This window comes from Bison bison, unplaced genomic scaffold (genome assembly GCF_000754665.1).
Source record: "Bison bison bison isolate TAMUID 2011002044 unplaced genomic scaffold, Bison_UMD1.0 scf7180017864063, whole genome shotgun sequence".
NCBI classification, from domain to species: domain Eukaryota; kingdom Metazoa; phylum Chordata; class Mammalia; order Artiodactyla; family Bovidae; genus Bison; species Bison bison.
This window is the reverse complement of record NW_011494635.1, coordinates 11081246-11102375: the sequence shown is the minus strand read 5'-3', so window position 1 is coordinate 11102375 and position 21130 is coordinate 11081246.

The window sequence follows — 21130 nt, the reverse complement described above, 5'->3', positions numbered from 1 at the left end:
TTTGGAAGGAATGATGCTGAAGCTGAAACTCCAGTACTTTGGCCACCTCATGCGAAGAGTTGACTCATTGGAAAAGACTCTGATGCTGGGAGGGATTGGGGGCAAGAGGAGAAGGTGACGACAGAGGATGAGATGGGTGGATGGCATCACTGACTCGATGGACGTGAGTCTGAGTGAACTCCGGGAGTTGGTGATGGACAGGGAGGCCTGGCATGCTGCTATTCATGGGGTCGCAAAGAGTCGGACACGACTGAGCGACTGATGTGGTCTGATCTGATATAACTTCACAATTGTTTCAAGGGTAAAAATCATCAAAGGTCTTAGGGTAATCTGACCATCAAAGGAAATAATGATAGCAAATCATAATACATAGCACAAGATGAGAATCTATGAGTCTATATAAAAATTAATAAACAAATAAATGAAAGCACCCTTCCTTTGTGGTGTGTGCATGCTCAGTTGTGTCTGACTCTTTGTGACCTCACGCACCAGGGCACAAGGCTCCTCTGTCCATGGTATTTTCCAGGAAAGAATACTGGAATGGGTTGTTATTTCTTACTTCAGAGTATATTCCTGACACATGGATAGATCCTGAATCTCTTTCTAGGCAGATTCTTTACCTCTGAGTAAAGCCCACCCTTCCTTTGAGTAGAATGCCAAGTAACACATGCAAAAGGTATTAGTAATATAGGGAGTCAACATGTGAGAATCAAGTTAGTAGCCATAGTTTCAGGGAAATACCATCAGATGGTGCTAAACCTATCGAGTGATCAACAATAGGATATCATATAGCCTCAAATATCTTCCCTCAAGACATTTATTAACTACAAAGGGGAAAGACTAACTTTCATATAGAGAAACCTGCCAGTCATCACCTTAAGCAAATGAAAATTATCCACCAATTTTGAGAAAGGTGCAACTTATGCCTCCAGAGGTGATGCTCTAAGAAGAACACAATATTCTGTCTGTGAAATTCTTTCCCACAAATCATAACATAAATTTATAAGTAAGCAATGTTTTTGTTCAGTAGCTAAATGGAGTCTGACTATTTGTGACACCATGGATTGCAGCATGCCAAGCTTCCCTGTCCTTCACTATCTCCCAGAGTTTGCTCAAATTCACATCCATTGAGTTGATGATGCAATCTAACCATTGCATCCTCTGCCACCCTTTTTCTTTTTGCCCTCAATCTTTCCCAGCATCAGGGTCTTTTCAATGAGTCAGCTCTTTGCATCTGATGGCCAAAGTATTGGAGCTTCAGTTTTAGAATCAGTCCTTCTGATGAATATTCAGGGTTGAATTCCTTTGGCTCAACTGGTTTGATCTCTTTGTTGTCCAAGGGATTCTCAAGAGTCTTCTCCAGCACCAAAATTCGAAAGCATGACATGAGTAAGCAATAAACAGATACAGATTGGGAGACAAAACCAATGAAAGGTCCATGCTCCTCAGGAATTCCATGGTGATTAAAAAAAAATAGATAGCAGAACTACTCCAGATTAAAAGAAAAGGAAGAGACAAAGCCAACAAGTTTTCCTGGATTGCATTCTGAATAAGAAAAACTCACTTATTTTGCAATAAAGGAAATTATTGAAACAATTACTAAAACTTAAGGTATGTATTTTAAAGACTACTATTATATTAATGGTTATTTCTTTATTTTGATAATTGTACTGTAGTTGTATAAAATAATATCTTTGTTTTAGGAAAAATACTCATATATTTAGAAGTAAGTACATGTTATGTATTACTCTCAAATTATTCAGAAAAAAATAATATACATGTGTATAGAGAAATAAAATTGTAAAGCAAATGTTACAAAATATTAAAATTGAATCAGACAAAAGACAATATTGAAAATGCTTTCTAAGATTTCAAGGTTTTGAATTATTTCAAAATAAAAACTAAAAAATAAATCATTAAAGAAGTTGATTGTTATTTTCACTATACAAATTACAATTTGATGTAGGTACCATTTGGTGGCACTAGTGGTAAAGAGTTTAAGTATTAATACAGAATATATACATTTAATATCATATATCTAGGAATGTTTTTAAGGGAAGATGAACAATAGGATCTATATGGTAGCAAAAGAAGCTGATACACTCTGAGCAGAAAGAGCAGAGTGAGAGTTGTAAATCTGCTCCTGAGTTGGAGCAGAAATCAATGTTTATCAACTAACAATCACTTCTAAGTTTACAATTTAAAGAAAGTAGGAGCTGCCAACACAAAGTGTAAATGATCGAGCAAGATGCCAGAGTAAGGGGACATGGAGCTCTCCTTATGCCTGTGAACATATCAAAAATACATCAACAAATGGAAAAATTCTCACTGAAAACTAATTGGAAACTAGCAGAAGGACTTTTGTACAATCAAAACTATAAGAAAGATATATGTGTAATTATGTAGGAAGCAAAGAAAAGCAATTGGGTTGGAACCTGTGCCCCTGAGATGGGGCTAAGGGGAAAAGGGACAGTTGCCCTTGAGGAGTGAGCTGTGAGCACCACAGATTAGGCATTCTAGTCTTGGGGTCCACATGGGGTTGATGACCCCCCTCATTGCAGGACTGCTGGGACTAGCAGAAGGCAGTGGGAAGCTTGGACTAGGCTCATGAGGAGTGCATGCCCACTGGCTTGCCCCTAAGGAAGAATGGAGAGAGGTCTGCTTCAGTGGCTGCCAGATTTCCCACTACTGCCTCAGTATGCTTTCCAGCCTGAGCTGAACAAACATTCCAGCCCCATTCACTGTATGTCACAGTGCACCACTGGATATGGAGCACTGGATACTACGCAGACAGAGACAGAGGTGACCTGGTCCTGGGACACAGCCTGGGTGGGAAGGTAGGGGTCAATGTTGGTACCTATTCAAACAGTGCCTCAGAAGGAGCCCAGATCCCTAGGCAACCAATTCATCACAGCTCAACCCTAAGATCCCAAGAGTCCACATGAGCCCTGATTACCCTGCTGTATGCTTTGCCGTAAGAAGTGTCATGATCTGATAGGCTAAGAGGAACAAAGGACATTTACACTCAAGGCTGCAACTGAAAAGAGTGAGGAAAACAATTGCAGACAATGGCACAGGCAGCACATTAGAGACAGATCAAAACTATCTGTGGTCAACACAAGCCAAGAGTCGACATGAGGTCCACTTGCTTCAGCATTCACCTCTTCTAGGGCAAGCGTCCCAGTGCAGGGAGAGAGGAAAAATACACACTTAGAGGGAACAGAACCATCCTGAGCCTGACCCTTAGGGATTCTGCTCCAGCAATTTAGAATCAGACCCTGCCCTCCTCCCCTCCCCCAGGGGAATGGCGGCCACTAGGCAGGGGAGGGTTTGCCTCACACCAGACTCCAGTTCTAGCTGTCCCATTTTACCCCCAACAGGGGTGATAGCTGCCAGAACACTGTGTGGAAAGGTGTGACTGGCATCTCCACCCAATTCAGCTCTCCCACCAAAGGCACTGGGTACATGCAGTCTGTATAGACAAACTCCCACATAAGGTCACCATTTCAAGACCTTGGGAGTTCAACTGTTTTACCTAAATTCATAGAGGCAAAGAGTGTTAAGCAAAATTAAAGGCAGGGAAACTGCTAGCAATTGAAAGAACAAGGAAAACCCTGAAAAAAAAGAAAAGAAACAGAAATAAACAATTGGCCATATAAAGAATCCAAAGCATCACTAAAAATGTTAACTGAATAAGGAAAAAGAATAGACATACACAATGAAAATTTTAACAATAAACAAGAAAATATTAAAAATATGCAGAAATGAAGAATTCAGTAGGTGAATTAAGAAACACACACACACACACTAGAAAGGATGGATAGCAGGCTAAGTGACACAGAAGAATGAATAAGTGATCTGGCATTAAATAATGGAAATCACCCAATCAGAAGAACAAATTTTAAAAAGAAAGGAATATAGCTTGAGAGACCTCTGGGATAACATTATGCATATTAACATTTGAATTATAGAGATCCCAGAAGGAGAAGAGTGAGAGAAGGGAATCAAAAATATATTTAAATAAATTATGATTGAAAAGTCCCAAAATCTGTAAAAGGAAACAGATATAAAGGTATAGGAAGCAGATAGATCAAACAGATACCACAGTTAAAACAGGAAAAGTTAAAAATAGAGAATTCTAAAGGCAGCAAGAAAAAAACAGAGTCATATACAAGGGAATCCCCATAAGGAATCAGAATCTTTGGAAGCCAGAGTGAGTGGCATGATATATTAAAAGTACTGGGAAAAAAAAAAAGAACCTCTGCAACCTACTATACTCTATCAGCAGGACTACCATTTAGAACAGAAGGAGAGATCAAGAACTTCTCAGACAAGCAAAAGCTAAAAGAGCTCTTTGATATTAAACCTACTATAAAAGAAATGTTAAAGGGTCTTCCCTAAGTGGAAAAGAAAAGTAAAAGCCATAGAAAAGGAAAAAATTCCACTAGTAAAGGCAAATATATAGTCCAAAGGCTAAGGATCAGCTACTTAAACTATTACAAAAAATAAAAGACAAAAAAATTATAAAAGCAATTATCATAGTAGACAAGGGCTAAACATGAAGTTTAAAAAATGAAGTCAAAAACAAAAATGTGGAAGAGGGGAGTAAAAAAATTTGAGTTTTTAGAATGTATTTGAACTTACATCAGTTTAAAATAAGAAGATATAATTATATAAACATGTATGAACCCCATGGTATTTAGAAGTAAAAAACCTATTAATACAATGGATACACAAAAATAGAGAGGAAGAAACATGTCTATTACTAAGCTGGGCATACACACCAAGGAAGTCAGAATTGAAAGAGATACGTGTACCCCAATGTTCATCGCAGCACTGTTTATAATAGCCAGGACATGCAAGCAACCTAGATGTCTATCAGCAGACAAATGGATAAGAAAGCTCTGGTACACATACACAATGGAATATTACTCAGCCATTAAAAAGAATGCATTTGAATCAGTTCTAATGAGGTGGATGAAACTGGAACCTATTATACAGAGTGAAGTAGGCCAGAAAGAAAAACACCAATACAGTATACTAACACATATATATGGAATTAGAAAGATGGTAACGATAACCCTGTATGCGAGACAGCAAAAGAGACACAGATGTATAGAACAGTCTTTTGGACTCTGTGGGAGAGGGCAAGGGTGGGATGATTTGGGAGAATGGCATTGAAACATGTATAATATCACATGTGAAACAAATCGCCAGTCCAGGTTTGATACACGATACAGCATGCTCAGGGCTGGTACACTGGGATGACCCAGAGGGATGGTAGGGGAAGGGAGGTGGGAGGGGGGTTCAGGATGGGGAACACATGTGCACTCATGGCAGATTCATGTTGATGTATGTATGGCAAATCCAGTACAATATTGTAAAGTAATTAGCCTCCAATTAAAATAAATAAATTTATATTAAAAAAAAAGAAAATCATCAAACCAAAAGGGAATTAATTAATAAAAGGCCATGACAAGAGAAGAACTACAAAAATTACCGGAAAACAAATAAAATTGCAGTAAGTACCTACCTAGAAACAATTACTTTAAATGTTAATGTGTCTATGTACCAAATGCACTAACCAAAAGACACAGGGTGACTGACTGGATTTAAAAAAAATTCTAAATGCTGCCTACAAGGCACATGAATACACATGTGTATGTGTGCTTAGTTGTGTCTGATTCTTTGTGACCCCATGGACTATAATCCACTAGGTTCCTCTGTCCACGGGATTTTCCAAGCAAAAGTACTGGAGTGGGTTGCCATTTCCTTCTCCATGGGATCTCCCTGACCCAGCAATCAAACCTGGATCTCCTGCATTGGCAGACAGATTCTTTACCACAGAGCCACCTAGGAAGCCCACAAGACCCACACTTTAAAGCTAAAAACACACACAGAATGAAAATGAGATGGATTAAATATAAATATGTTCTAAAAATTTCTTTCCCCATTTCCTTCTCTTTGTCCATAGATAAAAATAACTAAAATAGAATGGGCACTGGGGGTTTATTAAATCATTTTGTGTATCCCTCAAGAAGAAACTGAGGATGTTGAGGTGGAGCAACCAGAACTCATGCATTGTTGGTTCAAGAAAGTAAATTAATACAATCATTTTGGAAAATGTTTGGCAGTTTCTAGTAAGTTATCGGAGAAGGCGATGGCAACCCACTCCAGTACTCTTGCCTGGAAAATCCCATGGTTAGAGGAGCCTGTTAGGCTTCAGTCCATGGGGTCTCTAAGATTGGACACGACTGAGTGACTTCACTTTCACTTTTCGTTTTTCATGCATTGGAGAAGGAAATGGCAACCCACTCAAGTGTTCTTGCCTGGAGAATCCCAGGGACGGCAGAGCCTGGTGGGCTGCCGTCTATGGGTTCGCACAGAGTCAGACACGACTGAAGTGACTTAGCAGTAGCAGTAGCAGCAGCAGTAAGTTATATATACACTTAATTTATGAATTAGTTATTGCACTCCTAAACACTTATCCCAGAGAAATGAGTGAGTATGTTCTACAGTCTGACTTGTACATACATGAATACTTATAGCATCACTATTTATGAGACTTCCAAACTCGAAAAAATGTCCAGGAACAGGAAAATACATCAACTAATTATGATATATTCACATAGTGAAATATGAATGGTCAACAAAGGATGACCAACAAATGAATACATGCAGTGACATAGAGCAATCTCACAAATATTACCCTGAGCCAAAAAAGTAAAGAAAAGAAAAAAAGTATCACATGAAGCTCAAGGGGAAAAAAAAATCATTTTGATACAGTTTTAGAACTGATTAACTTTGAAGGGAAGGTAAACATATTGATCAAAAAGAGCACAACAGAATTTCCAGAGGTCATGGAAATGTTCCTTATGATATGGGTGAAAGAGATGCACATGTGTCAAAAAAAAACCTGCATGTTTAAGATTTATTCATTTTACTGAATGTAAAATTAAATGTCAATATAGTTCTGTTGGCATTAATAAAAACCTGTGGATATCTAGCCTGTGGATGTTCTTCACCCTTTAGACTCATGTGTCTTCATGACACTTAGCAAACAAAGGCTGTCGTCTCTTCACACACGTACTTGCCTAGTAAAATAAAGAAATGCTACATTTACAGTAAGTTTCCATTGGGAAACTGTAACTATTATTTCTTAAAGAGGAATCAGCATATGGGCTAACTGAACAACTCCACTGCAATGTAACTCAATCATATGCCTTGTTGGAAGAAAGATTTTAAAGAGCTATGGCTCTTCTCAAAACTGAGAATACAAATCTCCAAGCTCCTTTTAAATATCATCTGACAAGCATAGTAATGGGCTGTATGAGTCCCCAGATCAAGTGTCCACAAGATGGGTTTCTTAAAAAGGTAGTAAATACAGGCGCTCTTACTGAAGTATTTGCCTAGAGATATTTCTGTTCCTGAGAATGAAATGCAAATTTGTTTCCAGTAGTCTGCTGTGGGATACTGGTTTTTAATGGTTTTACTTCAAAACCTGATGAAAATTGGGAGTGAGTTCATCTCTTTTTATAAGGTTCATTGGTGAGGTTTCCAACATGATCTAATCTTGCCCTGGAAAATGAACTGAAAGGAGTTGACTGGTTGTTAGGAATGAGTTCAGTGGCCCCACTTTACAGCTATCCAAGCGGATGTCTTCATGGAATTCTCAAGGTTGCTCCTGTCCCAGCTGGGTTCAGGGACCTCCCTGTGACTTCAGAGGGACTTCCCAGAGCAGAACAGGGAAGAAGCATATCCAAGACCTTTCAGAGTGTAAGTGTGCTTCTCCTTCCATTAGCTACTCCTATTTTCAGATCTGTATAATTCAACTTCCCAAATTAAAATCAGGTTAAAAACCAATAACCTCTGCTCACTCTCAGACACAATCTATTATGCCTGAATTTAAACACCAACACATCTGTTTTCCTCCATTGAAATGACATAGGTAGATTGTACTAATATTAAACCTTTCCAAAGCACACTTGAATGGAGTGAAAAGCTACCATACTAACATAACAAAATTAACAAAATTCCACCATTAAATATATTTGCTTTAGCTAGTTAATGCCTACCTTCTTCATAAAATGAGATGAAATACATGTTTCAATGCCTACTTTCTTCGTGAAATTAGATGAAATATATTTTTAATAGTCCTGACCTCCAAAAAGTTAAGACGTCATTAGGACAAATAATATACACATATTAAACCACAATGACAACAGAAACCTGATACATGTTTATAAACAAAAAATTAAAAAGCAAAACAGTTTACAAATGGAGGCATAATAAGTTCCATAGAATTTATTGAAAAAAGTCTCATGGAAGAAGGCCAGGTTTTGTGCTGGACTCCGACAGAGTAAAAGAACTTTCACTTTTGATTATCAAGCCAGTTTCTCAGAGAAAAATATACTTGAAGTTTTAAGTGGGGGACAACTTGCTGTCCAATTCTGAGGACATTCACAACGTCTGAATACCTTTCTGGGCGTCAAAACGAAGAAGGTGCTACTGGCATTCAATGGGCCAAGGAAGATGCTAAACACATAATACTGCCCAGGACAGCCCTCTTCAATCCTGCACCACCTTTGTCCCCCAAATTTTCAGGTTCAAATTATTATTAGTTAAAAGGTACTATTTAGGATTATTCAGAATTTCCACATCCATAATTGAGGCTAAACTGCCTTTTATATCTATGTGTTCCATGGACCTCAAGAGATAGAGAAGACCAAAATAGTATTTGAGTATTTTCAAGAGAAGTTTTAAACACAGTTTTAAAAGGAAGCACAAATCTTAAAACCTTCACTTAAATTACCCTTCCCTTTTATTCCCCCTCCAACTTGATGGAGATATAATTAACATACAACATTGTGTAAATTTAAAGTGTACATCATTTGATATATGTATTGCAAAATGGTTATTACAATAAGAATAGTTAACATATCCATCCTAAAGGAAATCAGTCCTGAATATTCATTGGAAGTACTGATGCTTGAAGCTGAAACTCCAATACTTTGGCCACCTGATGTGAAGAATTGACTCATTTGAAAAGACTCTGATACTGGGAAAGATTAAAGGTAGGAAGAGAAGGGGATGACAGAGGATGAGATGGTTGGATGGCATCACTGACTCAATGGACATGGGTTTGGGTGAACTCCGGGAGTTGGTGATGGAGAGGGAAGCCTGACATGTTGCAGTCCACAGGGTCACAAGAGTTGGACATGACTGAGCAACTGAACAGAACTGAACATATCCATCATCCCACTTAGTTACCTTTTTATGTATGTCTATGGTAAGAAAACCCTGATGCTGGGAAAGATTGACGGCAGGAGAAGAAGGGGGCAACAGAGGATGAGAAGGTTGAATGGCATCACGACTTAATGGACATGAATTTGAACAACATCTGAGAGATAGTGAAGACAGGGAAGCCTGCTGTGCTGCAGTCCACGGTGTCACAAAGAGTTGGATTCGACTTGGTGACTGAACAGCAAAAGGTAAGAAGTTTTTAGATAGACTCCTTAAGCAACTTTTGAGTTTACAGCAGAGTATTCTTAACTGTGGTCACTATATTGTACATTATTAGATTTCTAAAATGTATTCATTTTATAACTGAAAGCTTGTACACTTTGGCCACCCTCAACTATTTTCCTTACTCCACTCCACCCTTCATACCACCAACCAAATTGCTATTTCCATAAGCTCCATACTTTTCAAGGTTCTGCATGTGAGATCATACAGTATATGATGACCATATACGTATACAGCTTTTCTCTGTTTGAGTTACTTCACTTAGTATAAGGCCCATAAGTTTCATTAACGTTGTAACAAATGGCAGAATTTCCTTCTTTCTTATTACTGAATAATATTGCATCATATATACACACATACACACACCGACATAGCATAACATATTCTTTATCTAGTCCTGCATCATGTGTGCTTAGGTTGCTTCCATGAACTTAGGTGCAGATATGTCTTGATTGCTAAGGATATATATCCAGAAGTGGTATAAAAGGTAGCTCTATCTCTAAGTGGAAAGGCATGTTGTTCATGGAAAAGGCAATCTATGCAATATGAGAAGATATTTGTAAATCATGTGTCTGATAAGGGGTCAAAATTTACATTATAAAAAAGGTGCTCAACATTACTAAACATCTCACATGCAGAACCTTGAAAAATACAGAGCTCGTGGAAATAGATATTGGTTGGTGGTATGAACAGTGGGCTGGGATAAGAAAAGCACCATGTGAGAACTTCCCTGGTGGTTCAGTGGTAAAGGTTCATGCTTCCAAATGTAGGAGGGACAAGTCTGATCCCTGGTCAGGAGTTAAGATTCCACATGCTATGAGGTGTAGCCAAAAATTAAATAAAAAACAAATCATAATGTGATATCACTTCAGATCTGTTGCAATAAATACTATCAAAAAGACAAGTGATAACAAATGCTAGTGAGGAAATGGAGAAAAGGGAAATCTTGTGCACTGTTAGTGGGGATGTAAATTGGCACAGTATATTCTCTGAGAAAATGGATAGAGAATCCAAAGTGAAAGTTCCTTTTCTCTGTCAGAGCTGAACTCAAAACTCTCATGAGACTTTTTCAGTAAATTCTATGGAGCCCTAATATATGGTATGAGTTGGTATGGCATTCAGTATTCCAATGTCATGGTATTTGGAGACAAGGCTCTTGGGAGGTAGTAGAGTAAGATAAAATCATGAGGGTCAAGCCCTGGTTTGATATAATCAGTGCTGTCTTAAGAAGAGGTGCTAGAAAGCTTGATCACCCTCTCCACACTAGTACAAAGGAGAGGCCATGAGAGCACACAGTGATATGGCAGCTGCCTACAAGCCCAGAGAAGAGGCCTCAGAATGAAAACTACCTTGCTGACAATTTAATCTTGGACTTCCCAGCCTCCATAACCAAGAAATACATTGCTATTCTTTAAACCATCCATGGAAGCCCCAAAAGACCGATACAAAAACCTACTGTTTTTCAGGTATTGCGTTAGACAGTAGCACCCTAATAATATAAGCCCTTAGGGCTTCCCTTGTGGCTCAGCTGGCAAAGAATCTGCCTGCAATGTAGGAGACCTGGTATTGACCCCTGGGTTGGGAAGATCCTCTGAAGAAGGGAAAGGCTACCCACTCCAGTGTTCTGGCCTGGAGAATTCCATGGACTACAGCAGAGTACTCGTGCAAAGAGGAGGACAACGACTGAGCGACTTTCACTCTATATGTGACTTTCATTTTATGTTATTAAGAATAAGAAACATAAAAAGCCCTTAGTCTCATAAAATGGGATCAACTATAAAGAAATTTTACATAAAGAAAGGAGGGAGAAGAGATCAGAGGAGAAAAAGAAAGAAGAGAAGAGAACTGGAGAAGGAAAGAGGAGGGAGAAGAAGAAGAAGAGAGACAGACAGCCTCAGAAATCTCCAAAGTTTAAGGTACAAGCAAATAAGGAAGAATCTGCAAAGACTCAGTCCATGGGTAAACTAAGATGTCAGAGGATATTAAAGAAAAGATACATTCGTTGATATGAAATCTTGTCTTTGGAAGGCAGAAGGTATTCTCTGATTTGGCTATTGGAGGTTATCATTAACCTTAACAAGAGCAGTTCCAGTGGAGCTTGAAAACAGTCCCCAGAGCACAGTGGTCTTAAGAGAAAGAGTGGTAAAGAAATGGAAACTGAGTGGCCACATTTACCCTTTGGAGAAATACTGATGGGAAGGGAAACAGGAAGTGGAGTAGGACAATGTGAGATGGAAGAGCTACAGTGGAAAGTGATTTAAAGGGGATGCTTGACTTCTAGTTTTTTATAAGATACAATCATGCTTGCACACCAATAAGAAAACCCAACAAAGAGGGAAAGATTGACTGATAATGGAGAAAAGAGAGGAAATAATTTAAAGACTGGACTTCTTGAGAAAGCAAAAGCTGAAAGGTAACATGTGTTTTTGATTGGAGTTAGATATTTTTTTTAAAACTATATTTATAAAGAACTACAATGGAGACAGATTCAGGCAAGGTTAAAGGTTTGGTGAAGGAAGTGAAAAGGAGAGTTCCAACTAGTACCTTTTATTTTCTCAGTGAAGCATAGCAATTTAATTGTTTTCATTCTTTCCTACTTTTTTCTTTCCTGACTTGCTTCTTTATAAACTTCTGAGTCATCCATCAGGAAACATAGTATCTTAATTTGGTATTTTACAGCTTCAAAGAGAAAGGACAAGTTAATATTTACATTTTTAACGCCCTCAAAATACTCTTCAAGACTTCATGTGAAAAAAAAAAAAATGTAAAACCAATGTTCTTGTTTTGAAAGAAGCAAAACTTATTGAGATAAAAAGAAAAAGGAAGAGAAGGATATGAGAAATAAAGTTGATTGAAAATTACATAGGAATGTTCTGAAGGAAGTTGGATCAATACTTTATGCCATAATAGATACACTGGAAAGATAGCCAAGTAAACTCCAGCACAGTCCTCTGGATGAAATTAGACAGACATGCAGATAGGGAAATGTCTTCACGGTGGGTCAGCAGAACTGGGTGAGAGGGAAAAGAAGCGTATAAAACTGAGTACAGATTGAATGAAGCACTGGATTCGATATGAGCCCAAGAATGTGAGTTTAGGTCCAAGTGAGTTCCCAGGAGAAGTTTGGGAAGAGGATCAGAACATGCTACCCCAAAGTATGCTATTTTAACCAAAGGATTATTCTGAGTTGAAGACAATTAAGAAGCAGCAGACACAGGGAAGCCATCTATCCTCTCCCTCTTCACCTAAAGGCAAAGCAGAAACATTCTTTGTGGAGGTAGTAGCTTCCTTTTTCCTCCCACATCAGAAGGAGGAGAATGACTTACCATTGGAGACATCCTGACTTGCATCTCATTAGCAAACCTTACTGAAATAACCCCAATCTTCCATTAATTTCCCCCGTATCATCTTATCAAAATTTACCTCTCCTAGTAGCCCAATCCTCTTTTGTTTGTGTTGTCGCTTTTCCACTAATTTATCTATCTTTGGTAAAATGGTATAGAAGCCCTCGGGCTTAACTGCTTCTTTGGGTTTTATGCTTTCTTTTCTGTGATATCTCCACGTAGATGTAAAAATTAAAATATTAAAATCAAATAAAATTTGTACTCTTTTTCTCCTGTTAATCTGCATTTTGTCAGAGATCAACCCAAGAGGATAAAGGATAAAGTTTTATCTCTCCTATACTTGAAATGTATGTGTTCACCAAGGAAAAGCAGAGAAGGCAGATGTGAAGTGTGCTTAATAAGTCCCTTAAAGGGAGATTCTATTCTAGAAGTAGTCACAGAAATACAGGGAAGACTTTTAGGATGGTCAGTCCCTTAGGTTACTGAAGAAGTAAGAGGAGGGTAAATAACAAACCATCCAACTGAGGTAAATACGAAAAGCCAGAACAGTCTAAGTAGCAATTGCCTTATGTTGTATATTGAAAGGCAAATATCTTGATAAGGATATTTATCCTGTACCTTTCCAGATGCTTGAGCTTTCTTTAGCTAAAATCCTGAACTAGAACCTGATCATTTGATAACAGCAATTTAGTAGGACAACAAACATTTTCATTCTTCCTCTGGAAGAAAAATGAAGCTCTTAATTAGGAATTCAGCTAAAAGTTTGAAAGAAAAGAAACAGAATTAAACACTTCACTGTCTTCAACTGCACATTCTTGTAAAACATTTAATTATTCAATAAAAGGAAGGTACTTTTCTATTTCTGTTTACCTTTGGTACACTTGGCATTTGACTAGACATCTCAAACTCCTGAATCACAGCTTTTCAGGGATTTGATTTTAAACCACAAAAAGGCTAAGAAATGGTAGACTAATTACATTATGCTCCTTAATCCTGATACTAATGCTCTAGATAAAGAGGACAGAAAGAAAAATAAGATCTAAGTAATTATTCAATGAATTATTTTTGAAGAAAGGGTACAATGTATATACTCTGTATGCACAAAACACTTGAGCACTTTTTAAAACTTTGATTATTTTTTAAATTTATCCCAAAGAGAGAAAAATATCTTGGGATGGAATAAAGATTTTCTACTTGCCAGTTTTTCTAATTTCTAAATATTTTCTAATTTAAACAGTTTCTAAGTAAATGCCTTCATCATTCTCTTAAACTTTAGAATAACTTTAGTTAATACTATTAATAATAATAATAAACTAATAATTTAATTATAATAATAATATAAAATTAATCTTAATTAGAGTCATTTAGCTATACTTGTTAAGTTGGCGAGATAAAATTTTGAGAGAAGTAGTAGACATGAAATACTGTAAGGAAGTAAATTATTATTATTATTCATATATTTCATTTTCTAAAGCTTGTCAATTGCCTTTATTTGAAAACAATCCATCTCTACCTGAGATAACTCAACTTCCCTCTGAGTGAACTTTCTACTTAAATTTGGCTTAGGAAATTCCATTTATGATTTTTAGTTTAGGTATTAGAACTATCTGGTTTGGGAAGTTTTCATTACATTTTCTTGAAATGAAAAGAGCTAGGTGTTACAGGGAGGGCATTACTTGTCTTTTTTTTTTTTTTTTAAGTCCCCCTTGCTTGCTGATTAATAAGGGGACAATCATTGTTTGCCTTAGATTCTGTCACTTAAGCTGTTTAGAGAGACTTATGTAGGTTTCCAGTGCAAGACCTACAACAATCTGAGTCAAAAACCATTTTATCTTTCTGGATCAAATTGACAGGGAGACATAGAATATATTATATTTACTAGAAAGCAAAATCACCAAGTTTTAGTCCAATATGTAATGTGAAAACAGATCAGGCAAAGGTATAACCACACACCCATAATAAAAACATAATATTGGAAGTGAAATAATGAAAATAGAGAACATGGTTTATTCATTGAAATGTGATATCTACAAAGCCATCATCTCATCTGGAATGTGATCATCAAGCACAGATAAGAGTGAATACAGGAGAGTAATTTGTTTTAAAAAATCACTATGGACTACACTGATGCTTTGCCCAAGAAAAGGCTGTCATTATCCACGAATGGATAGTGTTTGACACTATCCATTCTTATCAGATCTTCAAGATTATAAAAGACTATGATTTGAAATTAGCATATTTATATTGAGCATGGATAAGTAGAGTTCCAACTGCCTCATGGTCTCTTTAATAATTCCAAGAGGCTTTATCTATTTGGTGTAAAATACTGTATATACTAAGTGTTATAACATATATCAGAATATATTCGGTCCTAAGGTACCATCAGGAGCTAATAAGTAAACCACGTGAAACACAACCACGTTAGACTGTGGGATGTATGCAAAAGTGAGATTTCTTTTAGATTTTGCTTTCAGAAAGAGTTACCTAAGACACAAGAACAAACGGCATATGCAAAAACTAAAATCTTCCTAATGAAGGGAAATGGCAAGAGCCATAGGGTGGGAAGATAAAGGAGAACTTATTGGATGGCCAGAATGAAGAGTTTATAGGATGGATGGTATGGATATTGAGGCTGAAAATTAAGGAAGATAAAGTAGAAAATGGAATGCTCCATTTAGAAATGTAACAATTGTTTTCATTATTAATTGCAGTACTTTTTCAGAGCCTCTAACAGGCAAATGGGCTTCCCTGGTGGTTCAGAGGTTAAAGCGTCTGCCTCCAACACGGGAGACCCAGGTTCTATCCCTGGGTCGGGAAGATCCCCTGGAGAAAGAAATGGTAACCCACTCCAGTATTCTTGCCTGGAGAATCCCATGGACAGAAAAGCCTGGTAGGCTACAATCCATGGTGTCACAGAGTCGGACACGACTGAGCGACTTCACCTTTGAACAAGCAAATGTGCACTGTGACTCTCTGAGAAAAAATGTGTGTAGCATGCATAATCTTAATGGCTTGCTTCATGAAATTCTGGATATGAGATATAAGATTCCTGCCCATCTGTGATGTACTTTTAGGGAAACTCTATTTAAGGGAATTTAAAACTTCTTCATAATGTGAGAGCAGTAATATTTATTAATAGAATCAGACCAGCCCCCAAAGTATTTGGAGTTTACACCTACTACGAATGATCTAAAAATGACCAAATTCTAAATTGAAAGATAATTTGGAGCCATCTGGTGCAAAGAAAGATATATGCATCTAAATGCAGAGTTCCAAAGAATAGGAAGGAGAGATAAGAAAGCCTTCTTACATGAACAATGCAAAGAAATAGAGGAAAACAATAGAATGGGAAAGACTAGAGATCTGTTCAAGAAAATTAGAGATACCAATGAAATATGTCATGCAAAGATGGGCAAATAAAGGACAGAACCTGTATGGGCCTAACAGAAGCAGAAGATATTAAGATAAGGTGGCAAGAATACACAGAAGAACTATATGAAAAGGATATTAATGACCCAGATAACCATGATGGGTAATCACTCACCTAGAGCTACACGTCCAGGAAAGTGATGTCAAATGGGCCTTAGCTGAAGCAAAACTACAAAGCTAGTGAAGGTAATGGGATTTGAGAAAAGCTATTTCAAATCCTGAAAGATGATGCTGTGAAAGTGCTGCACTCAGTATGCCAGGAAATTTGGAAAACTCAGCAGTGGCAACAGGAATGGAAAAGGTCATTTTTCATTCCAATCTCAAAGAAAGGCAATGCCAAAGAACGTTCACACTACTGCAAAGTTGCACTCATTTCACATGCTAACAATTCTCCAAGCTAGGCTTCAACAGTATATGAACCAAGAATTTCCAGATGTTTAAGCTGGATTTAGAAAAGGCAGAGGAACCAGAGATCTAATCGCCAACACGCACCGGATCATAGAAAATGTAAGAGAATTCCAGAAAAAAATCTATTTCTTCTTTATTGACTATGCCAAAGCCTTTGACTGTGTGGATTGCAGCAAACAATGGAAAATTCTTTGAGAGATGGGAATAACAGACAACCTTGCTTGCTTCTGAGAAATCTCTATGCAGGTCAAGAAGCAACAGTTAGAATTGGACATGGAACAATGAACTGTTTCCAAATTGGGAAAGGGAATATGTCAAGGTTGTATAGTCACTCTGCTTATTTAACCTATATGCAGAGTCAGTTAGTTAGTTCAGTCACTCAGTCGTGTCTGATTCTTTGCAATCCCATGGACTGCAGCATGGCCAGGCTTCCCTGTCTATTACCAACTCGCAGAGCTTGCTCAAACTCATGTACATCAAGTCAGTGATGCCATCAACCATCTCATCCTCTGTTGTCCCTTTCTTCTTCTGCCTTCAATCGTTCCCAGCATCAGGGTCTTTTCCAATGAGTCAGTTCATTGCATCAGGTGGCCAGAGTATTGGAGTTTCAGCTTCAGCATCAGTCCCTCCAATAAATATTCTGAGCTGATTTCCTTTAGGATTGACTGGCTTGATCTCCTTGCAGTCCAAGGAACTCTCAAGATTCTTCTCTGACACCACACTTTGAAAGCATCAATTCTTTGGTGCTCAGTTTCCTTTAGAGTCCAACTCTCATATCCATATGTGTCTACTGGGAAAACCATAGCTTTGATTAGACAGACCTTTGTTGGTAAAGTAATGTCTATGCTTTTTAATATGCTGTCTAGGTTGGTCATAGGTTTTCCTCCAAGGAGCAAGCTTCTTTTAATTTCATGGCTGCAATTGCCATCTGCAGTGATTTTGGAGCCCCCCCATAATAAACTCTTGTCACTGTTTCTGTTGTTTCCTCATCTATTTGCCATGAAGTGGTGAGACCAGATGCCATGGTTTTTGTTTTTTGAATGTTAAGTTTCAAGGCAGCTTTTTCACTCTCCTCTTTCACTTTTGTTGAGAGGTTATTTAGTTCTTCTTCACTTTCTGCCATAAGGGTGGTATCATCTGTGTATCTGAGGTTATTGATATATGCAGAGTACCTTATGTTAAATAACAGGCTGGATGAAGCATAGGCTGGAATCAAGATTGCAGGGAGAAATATCAATAACCTTAGATATGCACATTACACCACCTTTATGGAAGAAAGTGAAGAAGAACTAAAGACCCCCTTGATGAAAGTGAAAGAGGAGAGTGAAAAAGTTGGCTTAAAGCTCAACATTCAGAAAATGAAGATCATGGCATCTGGTCCCATCACTTCATGGAAAATAGATGGGGAAACAGTGGAAACAGTGTCAGACTTTATTTTTTTGGGCTCCAAAATCACTGAAGATGGTGATTGCAGCCATGAAATTAAAAGATACTTACTCCTTGGAAGGAAAGTTATGACCAACCTAGATAGCATATTAAAAAGCAGAGACATTACTTTGCCAACAAAGGTCTGTCTAGTCAAGGTTATGGTTTTTCCAGTAGTTATGTATGGATGTGAGAGTTGGACTCTGAAGAAAGCTGAGTGCCGAAGCAGTGATGCCTTTGAACTGTGGTGTTGGAGAAGGCTCTTAAGAGTCCCGTGGACTGCAAGAAGGTCCAACCAGTCCATCCAAAAGGAGATCATCCTGGGTGTTAATTGGAAGGACTGATGAAGCTGAAACTCCAATACTTTGGCCACCTGATGCGAAGAGCTGACACATTTGAAAAGACCCTGATGCTGGGAAAGATTGAGGGCAGGAGGAGAAGGGGACGACAGAGGATGAAATGGTTGGATGGCATCACCAACTCAACGGACATGAGTTTGGGTCAACTCCAGGAGTTGGTGATGGGCAGGGAGGTCTGAAGTGCTGCACTTCATGGGGTTGCAAAGAGTAGGAAACGACTGAGTGACTGAACTGAACTGAACCACTAAATTACTGAAATAATTTTTGTATAAACTTCTTCTCATCCCCATATTCTCCAACCTCTTCCTGTTTTGCTGATTTCTAGGACTTAAATAAGTTTATCTCATTTCCATATCCTTTTTTTTTTTTTTTTTTGAAATGGTCTTTTTGATCTTAATTCTGCCATCCTCCCTGCTTCAGGTCAGCTTAAATTTGATCAGAAGCCTTCTCCTAAACTAGGTAAAATGTTAGAAAAAGACTAAATACAAGACTCTGAACTAGGTACCAGACACTGCTATTCAAAAATGCAAGTAATCCATTGGTCAATCATATGTTAGGTACAAAGGTGATCACCTAGCCTACATAAATTATGAGGAGCAGGTTTACTCAAATCTACTTATATTACATCTGTCCCAATGAGCCAAGAAAAGGAAGATAAAGTCCATAATCCAGCTAGCCAAAACATCTGACTAAATTCTCACTTGATACCATTCAGAATAGGTTTCAGAATTTGCCTTTCCTTTTTGAAAACTAGCATATCTGTTGCTGTTCAGTTACTCAGTCATGTCTGAGTCTGTCTTTCATCATCTTCCAGAGCCTGCTCAAACTCATGTCCATTGAGTCGGTGATACTATCCAACCATCTTATCCTCTGTTGTCCCCTTCTCCTACCTTCAATCTTTCCCAGCATCATGGTCTTTTCTAATGAGTCAGCTCTTCACATCAGATGGCCAAAGTATTGGAGCGTCAGCATCAGCCTTTCCAATGAATATTCAGGATGATTTCCTTTAGGATTGACTCCTGGTTTGATCTCCTTGCAGCCCAAGGGACTCTCAAGTGTCTTCTCCAACACCACAGTTCAAAAGCATCAGTTATTCAGCACTCAACCTTCTTTATGATCCACCTCTCACATCCACACATGATTACTGAAAAAACCTTAGCTTTGACTGGATTGACCCTTGTCAGAAAAGTAATATCTCTGCTTTTTAATATGCTGTCTAGCATATGTGTATGCTAGATACAATTCTAACTTTTCTCCAATTCTCAATGATTTGGCAAAGTTTGCAGCATTTCTGCTATCTTGCCTCCATGTTCTCTTAATATCATGGGTTTCTTCACTTGGAACAACCATTTCTTCATTCTTTCCCTGAATGACATTTTTTTCATGCTGTATCAGGAGCGTTTATCATCATATTTTAAACCACTATACTCATCCTGAAGAAAAATAGAGATGCCTTCCATTAAATGTCTTGCTCTGAATCAGGGATCCTGAATCTTAGAACTATTGAATCAAATCATTCTTTCTGGGAAGATGCCCCATGCAATAGAAGATGTTTAGCAATATTCCTGGTCTCCAGGTACTAGATACCCATAACTACACCCCTCTCCCAAACGACTACAATCAAAAATGTCTCCAGATGTTGCCAAATGGCACAAGTTGGGGGTGGCAGGGTGATGTGGAATCACTTCAGTTAAAAGCTACTAATCTGAACATAAACAAATTTAAAAGAATGATCTTTTTGTCTGTTTTTCTCCCTAATGAGCACTTTTTATTTAATTCCATTCAGACTAATTCAGTCAATGAACAACATATAATTAAATTAGTGAAATATTCTTAGAATTATTGTTTTCTTTTTCTTTTTTTTTTTTAAACTGGTTATGGCTTTAGAGCAGAAAATGAGAAGGCAAGTGTTACACATCCGAATTGATAGAAAAACTTAAGGGCTAAGAAGTATCAATGGTGTTTTAATTAGGGCTGCAGCAACAAATATCATACACTGCAAGACTTAAACAGCAAATGTTTATTACTCACAGTTCTGGAAGCTGAAATGTCCAAGATTTAGGTACCAGTCAATTGAGTTAGTGTGAGAATCTTCTTCCTGGCTTGCACAAAGGCGACTTTTAGCTGTCTTCTCTTATGTGGAGAGACAGAGATCATCTGTCCCAGGTCTCTTCTTAGAAGAGCATTAATCCCATTCATCAGCCCTCCACCTTCATGACCTCCCAAATGCTCTACCACCACATACCTTCAAATACCATTATAATAGCATTTAAGGCTTCAACATAGGAACTTTGGAAGGGAATACACATGTTTAATACATCAGTTCAAATCAGTTTCTCAGTCGTGTTCGACTCTTTGCAGCCCCATGAATCACAGCATGCCAGGCTTCCCTGTCCATCACCAACTCTCGGAGTTCACTCAGACTCACGTCCATCAAGTCGGTGATGCCATCCAGCCATCTCATCCTCTGTCGTCCCCTTCTCCTCCTGCCTCCAATCCCTCCCAGCATCAGGGTCTTTTCCAATAAGTCAACTCTTCGCATGAGGTGGCCAAAGTATTGGAGTTTCAGCTTTAGCATCAGTCCTTCCAATGAACACCCAGGAATGATCTCCTTTAGGATGGACTGGTTGGATCTCCTTG